We start from the raw sequence: 9,168 nt of genomic DNA, 5'->3' as shown, positions 1-9,168 counted from the left end.
CCTCCACCAATTAAATTGATGAGAAACAATGGATTTGCATACTACTTATTCTCGTTGGAAAGATTAAGGGGGGATACAGCGCAAAACTTGAGAAAGTCTTCATGAACCACCGGTAGGATTTGGAAAGAACGAATTAATTGATATGATAACAGCAGAAAGAATCTTGAACGAGCCACCGTAGGAATTGAAATGAATGACGAAAGAAAAAAAAAAGAATGAATCACCGGAAAGAATTAGAAAAGCACGAAGATACTTGAGGGAATCTAGAGACAAGAGAACGAAGAGATCGCAAACTGATTAAAGAGCAAAACACCGGAAGAATATGGAGACGAACGAAAAGGCATGAATATAGAATAATCGGAGAATGGATTTGAAAAACTTAGAACAAAGAAATATTCTGAAATGGAGGCCTCCGGATATTTGAGACGGAAAACAAATCCTGAAATACTCCGGATGGGTGAAAATAATTGCACGACTTATAAAAATTTGATAGGATAACCATCGAGCTAGCACCGCGAATTTCCAGGGGAATGGACAAGATTTAGGGAAAACTCTACTTCAGTCTTCAAATGTTGAGAGTGACGACGAGAAATAACGCCAAAATTGTTGATATACTCCGGGAGAATGAAAAACGAAGAGGTTGAGCCAACAATGAAAATATTTTGAAATCGATCTTGGAAAGCGTCTTACTGAAGAAATTCATACTTACATAAAACTTTGAAAAGGATTTGAGAATAGCTCCGGGAAATTAGAAGAGTCAGGTAAGATCCTGGGAAAAGACATGTGGGTTAGGGCCCACTAAAAAGAGACACCGTTGAAAAAGATTGTTGCAGAGATAGATGATGCACCGGAACAATTGAAATATTTGAATGAGGTGACAACCTCGAATTAATTCAAACACAGCCGGATCTCCTGAGATGTCTTGAGCACTCCGGAAGGATAACCTGGCGAGAGACGAACGAGCAAGGAAAAACACTTGATCCAAGGAAAAGAATATGATCAACCCGAAAAACTTGAATTGAGTCCACCGGAGAAGAAAACAAGACGAATCAATGATGAACTTGACAAGAATTCACCGGTTGAAATGATTGAGGAAAAAAACTGAAGATACTCCGAACGAATGAAATTGATGCTCAAAAGAGACTCAAGCTCCAGAAATTAAAGGGGTGGGAGGGCGGGAAAAACAACGGCAACTTGGAAGGGGAAATCGACGAATAGCTTTGAAGAGAAAACACCGGTTGAAATCATTGAGGAAAGAATGCAAAGGCTTCGCACGAGTATGATGGATACTCGATTACGGACTCCGGTTCCGAGAAGAAAAAGGGCAGGCGGGTGGGACAAAATAAGGACAACTTCGGACAGGGAAAACGACATCGGTTGAAAAGAGATGAGGATTAATCTAGCAAAAGATGACGAGGATCGAAACCACTCGAAGAGAGGTGCGCCGGATTGAAAAGAGGATGGACAACGAACGAAAACTAACCGCGAGATCCTAAAAAAATTGAAGGGGAAGAGGAATAGTTCAAAACACCTACGTCAAGATTTCTCACCAGAGCGACGAAGGGGCAAAGGAGTAAAAAGAATTCCTACTCTCCAATATAACTAGACTCCGAAAACAGTTTTCTTCTAGACTCGACAACGGCCAAACTATACGATCAATCAAGGGGGCTCCTAGGGTCGGTCGAGGCTCTGATACCAACTTGTCACGCCCAATATGCGATACTATCCTAAAGAGACTCGAAGGTCCCACCAAGGATAGAACCGCATATTGAAACGCTTTTGCAAGGTGGATATCATTACATCGACATTACATATTAGAAGGGAATACATACAAGGCATACAAATGCCGCAAGAATACATCAATACATCATACATAAGATCCACATCCGACTACGGATGAAACACAAACAGAAGCTCAAACGACATCCACCCTGCTAGCCCAGGCTGCCGACCTGGAACCTATCCCCTGATCGAAGAAGAAGACTCCAAAACAAGTAACATCGCTCTCGCGTCATGATCATCGCAAAACCTGTACCTGCAACTGGTGTTGTAGTAATCTGTGAGCCACGAGGACTCAGCAATCCCATTACCATGGGTATCAAGACTAGCAAAGCTTAATGGGTAAGGAAGGGGTAAAATGGTGAGGTTGCAGCAGCGACTAAGCATGTATGGTGGCTAACATACGCAAATAAGAGCGAGAAGAGAAAGCAACGGAACGGTCGTGAAACTAGCAATGATCAAGAAGTGATCCTGAACTCCTACTTACGTCAAACATAACTCAGAAACCGTGTTCACTTCCCGGACTCCGCCGAGAAGAGACCATCACGGCTACACACGCGGTTGATGCGTTTTATTTAAGTCAAGTGTCAAGTTCTCTACAACCGGACATTAACAAATTCCCATCTGCCACATAACCGCGGGCACGGCTCTCGAAAGTTTATACCCTGCAGGGGTGTCCCAACTTAGCCCATTATAAGCTCTCACGGTCAACGAAGGATATTCCTTCTCCCGGGAAGACCCGATCAGTCTCGGAATCCCGGTTACAAGACATTTCGACAATGTTAAAACAAAACCAGCAAAGCCGCCCGATGTGTCGACAATCCCGATAGGAGTCGCACGTATCTCGTTCTCAAGACACACCGGATGTGCAAGACGTCGGGTTGGCATAGACCCTGGTTGCCCCGGGGGCGCCGGACATCGCTCGGTTTGGACCAGCACTTGGAGAAGCACTGGCCCGGGGGGGTTAAAATAAAGATGACCCTCGGGATGCGCGACTCCAAGGGAAAAAGGCTAGGTGAGGCAAATGTAAAACCAAGGTTGGGCCTTGCTGGACGAGTTTTATTCAAAGCGAACTGTCAAGGGGGTCACATAAATCACCCAACCGCGTAAGGGACGCAAAATCAAGGAACATAACGCCGGTATGACGGAAACTAGGGCGGCAAGAGTGGAATAAAACGCTAGGCATAAGGCCGAGCCTTCCACCGTTTACCAAGTATATAGATGCATTAATTAAATAAGAGATATTGTGATATCCCAACATAATCATAATCCAACATGGAGCAATCTTCATCTTCACCTGCAACTAGCAACGCTATAAGAGGGGCTGAGCAAAGCGGTGACATAGCCAAACAACGGTTTGCTAGGAAGGGTGACAAAGGTTAGAGGTTCATGGTAATTTGGGAGGCTTGAAGAGCAAGTGATAGGTAGCGCAGCATAGCGATAGAACGAAGCAACTAGCATAGCAATGATAGTAATGAGATACAAGGTGACGGTCATCTTGCCTGAAATCCCGCAAGGAAGAAGAACGAGTCCATTATAACGCCCCCGATTTGAACGTACACTAATCATGCACGCAAATGTGTTCGATCAAGATCAGGGACTCACGGGAAGATATCACAACACAACTCTACAACATAAATAAGTCATACAAGCATCATAATACAAGCCAGGGGCCTCGGGGGCTCGAATACAAGTGCTCGATCATAGACGAGTCAGCGGAAGCAACAATATCTGAGTACAGACATAGGTTAAACAAGTTTGCCTTAAGCAGGCTAGCACAACAGTAGCAACGATCGAAAAGGCAAGGCCTCCTGCCTGGGACCTCCTAACTACTCCTCGAAGCCGAACTCCATGTAGAATCATCCTCGGGATCTCTAGCTCCTGGACTCCAGCATCTGGTTGCGACAATCAGGTATAGAAAGGGGAAAAGAGGGAGAAAAGCAACCGTGAGTACTCATCCAAAGTACTCGCAAGCAAGGAGCTACACTACATATGCATGGGTATATGTGTAAAGGGCCATATCAGTGGACTGAATTGCAGAATGCCAGAATAAGAGGGGGATAGCTAATCCTGTCGAAGACTACGCTTCTGGCAGCCTCCATCTTGCAGCATGTAGAAGAGAGTAGATTGAAGTCCTCCAAGTAGCATCGTATAGCATAATCCTACCCGGCGATCCCCTCCTCGACGCCCTGTTAGAGAGCGATCACCGAGTTATATATGGCACTTGGAAGGGTGTATTTTATTAAGTATCCGGTTCTAGTTGTCATAAGGTCAAGGTACAACTCCGGGTCGTCCTTTTACCGAGGGACACGGCTATTCGAATAGATAAACTTCCCTGCAGGGGTGTACCACATAACCCAACACGCTTGATCCCATTTGGCCGGACACACTTTTCTGAGTCATGCCCGGCCGCGGAAGATCAAAACGTCGCAGCCCCACCTAGGCTCAACAGAGAGGTCAACACGTCAGTCTAAATCCTATGCGTGCAGGGGTCTGGGCCCATCGCCCATTGCACACCTGCACGTTGCGAGGGCGGCCGGAAGCAGACCTAGCCTAGTGACGTTCCAGTCCAATCCGGCGCGCGCCGCTCCGTCGCTGACGTCAAGAAGAGCTTCGGCTGATACCACGACGTCGAGTGCCCATAACTGTTCCCGCGTAGTTGGTTAGTGCGTATAGACCAAATGGCCAGACTCAGATCAAATACCAAGATCTCGTTAAGCGTGTTAAGTATTCGCGAACGCCGACCAGGGCCAGGCCCACCTCTCTCCTAGGTGGTCTCAACCTGCCCTGTCGCTCCGCCACAAAGTAACAGTCGGGGGCCGTCAGGAACCCAGGCCCACCTCTACCGGGATGGAACCACCTGTCCTTTCAGCCCCCTCATCAGAATCACTTGCGGGTACTCAACAAGCCGACCCGACTTTAGTCACCACATGTGTCATGTATATAAAGTATATAGTATATACCCGTGATCACCTCCCTAGTGATCACGGCCCGATAGTATAGCATTGCAGACGGACAAGAGTGTAGGGCCACTGATGGAACACTAGCATCCTATACTAAGCAGTAGGGTAGCAGGTAAGGGTAACAACTGTAGCAACAATGATAGGCTATGCAACAGAATAGGATTAACCGAAAGCAGTAACATGCTACACTACTCTAATGCAAGCAGTATAGAGAAGAATAGGCGATGTCTAGTGATCAAGGGGGGGGCTTTCCTAGTTGCTTAGACAAGGAGGGGTCGTCAACACCGTAGTCGGTCGGGGCACCAGCAGCGGCGTTGGTCTCGTAGTCTACCGGAGAGAAGAGGGGGAAGAAACAGTAAATACAATGCAAACATAAGCATGACGATGCGTGACATGACAATGAGCGGTGCTAGGTGTGCCCTAACGCGGCAGTAGGTGGTACCAGCGAAAGGGGGGAACATCCGGGAAAGTATTCCCGATGTTTCGCGTTTTCGGACAGACGGACCGGAGGGGGAAAGTTCCATGTTCGCTATGCTAGGAACGTGTGGCTGACAAACGGACTACGTATTCGGATTCGTCTCGTCGTTCTGAGCAACTTTCATGTACAAAGTTTTTCCATCCGAGCTACGGTTTATTTTATATTAAATTTTAAAGATTTAAATCATTTTTAGAATTTAATAAATTAATTTAATTCAAAATTTAATTAATGCATCAGCATGACGTCAGCAGTCAACGTTGACCGTTGACCTGGTCAACCTGACAGGTGGGTCCCACCTGTCAGGGGTTGTTAGCTAATTAACAGTAGTTAATTAGGTTAATTAGTTATTAGGTTAATTAATCTTAATTAGTTAATATTAACATGATTAATTAAGTTAATTAATTATCTTTATTATTTATTTATTTATTATTATTTTTAATTTTTTTAATTATTATTTTATTTAACTATTTTATACAAAAACGTTCTGGGCGTGGGGCCCATCCGCCATTGGCCCTAGGGGATTCGGGCCCAGGGGCAGTGGCTCAGGGGCGCGGGGCCCCACCTGGAAGTGGCCCAGGGGCCACAGGCGGGCGCGGGCGCACGGCGTGGGCGTGGGGCGACGGGCGCCCGTAGCCTGCCCGGGGCAGGGCGGGGCCGTGGCCATGGCGGGGGTTGCCGCAGCGGGGCACGAGGGCCACGGTGGGCGGAGGCGGGACGAGCGGCGAGCGCCGTGCGGGGCGGAGGAAGTGGCCGCGGGGGCAAAGTGGCAGAGGCGACGGCGGTTGCGGGCGAACACAGGATGGAGGGGCGGGTGCGGCGCAGCGGAGCGTGGGGCGGTGCAGGGGCGAGGTGAGCGCGGGAAGGAGGGGCGCCCGTGCGTGCGGGTGGCCGCGGCGAGTGGAGCGGCAGAGCGCGGGGCGAGGCTCGGGCGCGCGCGGGGGTCAGGGCATGGGGCGCGGCCCCGAGCGGCGAGCAGGGGAGGGGACGAGCACGGGGCGAGGGAGAGAGAGGAGGGGCGCGGCTCACGGCGGGTTAGTAGGGTTCGGGGCAGCGGTGGTCGGGGTGCTTGATGGGGACGACGGTGACGTGGAGGCAGTCCGGCGCGGAGGAGGCGCCGGCGAGGTCGTGCTCCGGGCGGCGACGGACGAGGGCGAGGCGGCGGCGTCGAGCCCGATCCGATCTGGATCGGGGGAGGGAGGGGAGAGTGGGGGCGCGAGTGGGGGAGTGGTGTGCGTGGGGGGGTTAGGGTTTCGGGTGAGAGGGGGATAAGGGGAGTGGCCGGCCTGGTGGCCCGGTTGGGCTGCAGGCCTGCTGGGCCGGAGCCCGAGGGTTCTTTTTTTTAGTTATTTTTCTGTTTTGTTTCTTTTCTTTTTATTTATTTTTCTTTTACTGTTTTACTTTTAGTTTTCTTTTATTTTAGTTTTATAAAAATTATCACTGGCACTTAAATTAATACTTTTAAATATACTATTGCCACATTAATTCTCAACCCAAATTAAAATAGTTTGATATTTTATAAAATTCAAAAGGCATTTATTTTAATATTTAAACCTCTATTTTAATTATTTTGAACACTTAAACATTTTATTAAATTTAGGTTTCTCCACCATTATCACCCATGATTTATTTAACACCTTTACAACATTTTACTTTTGACTTTTGAAAACTTTAAATGTTTGACTTGATTTTGAATTTGAATTGGTTTTGAACTAACGCGAGATTAGCAACAGTAACTAGGGTGACACGGCATGACTAACAGGGATTTACTGTCGCTTAAATATCCGGGCGTCACAATTCTCCTCCACTACAAGAAATCTCGTCCCGAGATTTAAGAGGTGGAGCAAGGGGGAAAGATCTGGTTACGAAATTCTAACGAATCTTCTCGGTCTTGGTTGCTCTTCTCGAAGAAGTTGATCCGTTACGTTGATGTCTTCATTTTTCCTGCTTAAGGTAATCATGATGAAGCTGGCATCCTTTCTTCGGGAACTCCATTGTACTTACGAAGGACAAGGGGTAACTTAGGAATAACAGACCTCTGAACGGTTGACTATCTGGTTGATAACATCGGGGAAGGTGGCGGAAAGTAACTCTCGAATGGAAATTTTAAGACAATATCGAGAGCAAAGTAAGGAGGTATCGTGGGGAAGTTTCGAGCGGGCAGGCAATCGTTCGATGCCTGAAGGGTTCAGAGCAACGGGAATAAGTATTGTGTCTGATACCAAAATTGATGATCTCACGAAAGGTGGCACGTGAATTACATACGAAGCCAAGCGTGAGGAATAACCTTGGGAACAGGGGGTGTACAAGAGAGTCAGGTTTCGATCCTGTGGAACTGTGGGTTATGGGCCCACCATGTGGGTTAAAAGTAGGAAGGGCGGAGACGTCTTGCGTGATCATGTAAGCAAGGCATGTCAGAGGATAGCATGTCTTTTATGTTGGCAACAACATCGGTACCAAGGGCGAGGGACGAAGAGAACCATTTTCCTACTCGTCGAAACGAGGCGGACCAATAGGCAAAGTTCTCGTCCATCGGTGGTTACCGGAATATCATCAACAATAGTAACAGGGTCTTACTGACAGAATTGTACACCGAGGTGTTTACATAAGCAGGAGAATACTACTGCTTAGATCATATAGATCACCAGAAAGGTTAAACCAAACAATGGAAAGGAAAATATGATTATCAGATTAAACAGAACAATGGAAAGGAAAATGTGTTTAAACACATATTTCAAGGGTATATCCTTCCCAAGGACAAGCAGAGCATGATATCCAGGATAGGATATAATGTAGAAAACTCTTTAGGTAAGGTGAGAGAAATTTCATGACATTACCCATACAACGGTGTTTGGATAATTGAGCGAGAAACATTTAGCATTGGGCTTCAAATGTTCTTGTTGAAAATTGGATTACCACAGACATGCTTCGGGATAGCATTGTCATGGTCTTCAAGCAAAAATCGGACTTTGGATACACAAAGGATCCATCAGGATAAACTTATTAAACAAGGCATTCAATTTCCTCATGGAAAAATGATTAACCCTGTTAAGAAGGAAACTATAACACTAGGTCCTCTGGTCAGGCGTGCTAGGCATGACATCACCTTACCGGGGCATATAGGGACCAATGTTATAACTCTTGAAAATATGTTCCAACCATCATATCTGACCGAGATTCAGATCTGATTGGTGTCAAAATACCTTAGACTCAGGATGCCTGAGAAGAAAGGTGCAACACAAATTGTCGAGGTGACATTGTATGATTCTCGGGAATTAAACCATGGAAGCGAGTTCCGAAACAAGAGTTCATCATTAAATCAAGGAGAGGTGAGGAGGTGACTGATTGACTCAGCGACAATCCATTGACATTTCCAAAAAGGATGGGTTTCCACAACTATGTGAACAAGGAGATAACATTAGCCAGATCAAATGACTTAATGATGTATGTTGGAGGAAAACAAAGACAATTATACATGGTTTGAAAGGTGCATTCGAAATAAGGGTTGGGTTGCACGCCCAACGTCGGAATGGCGATTGAGCAACCAACACACTAAATTGGAATAATTGTCCATTAACTCTGAAGCAATACGGTTGCCAGAGATAATAAATTCGCACAACAGAGTTCACTCAACACGGGTACCAAGAAGGGAATGGTGATGGCGAGAAGCATCACTATACGAAGAATACTTAAGAGGTGGAGCAATCCTCACAACATTTTTGATATAGAAGATAGTAATACTACAAGGTAGAACATAACCTAAGCTAGATAGCAAGGATATCAAGGTACAACACAAAACATGAACAAGTTTCTGTTGGGGGAAGGTAAGAATGTTGTCGATGATTACACAAATCATCGAGGGGCAAGGATGGTATTTCTCATCCAAAATTCGATAGATATCTTGGAAGAGCTCAGAATGTTGATGATGTTCACGACCATTTGTAGCGAGAA

Source organism: Triticum aestivum, chromosome 3D (assembly GCF_018294505.1).
Source record: "Triticum aestivum cultivar Chinese Spring chromosome 3D, IWGSC CS RefSeq v2.1, whole genome shotgun sequence".
In the NCBI taxonomy this organism is placed as follows: Eukaryota; Viridiplantae; Streptophyta; class Magnoliopsida; order Poales; family Poaceae; genus Triticum; species Triticum aestivum.
Note: the sequence above shows the minus strand (reverse complement) of the source record.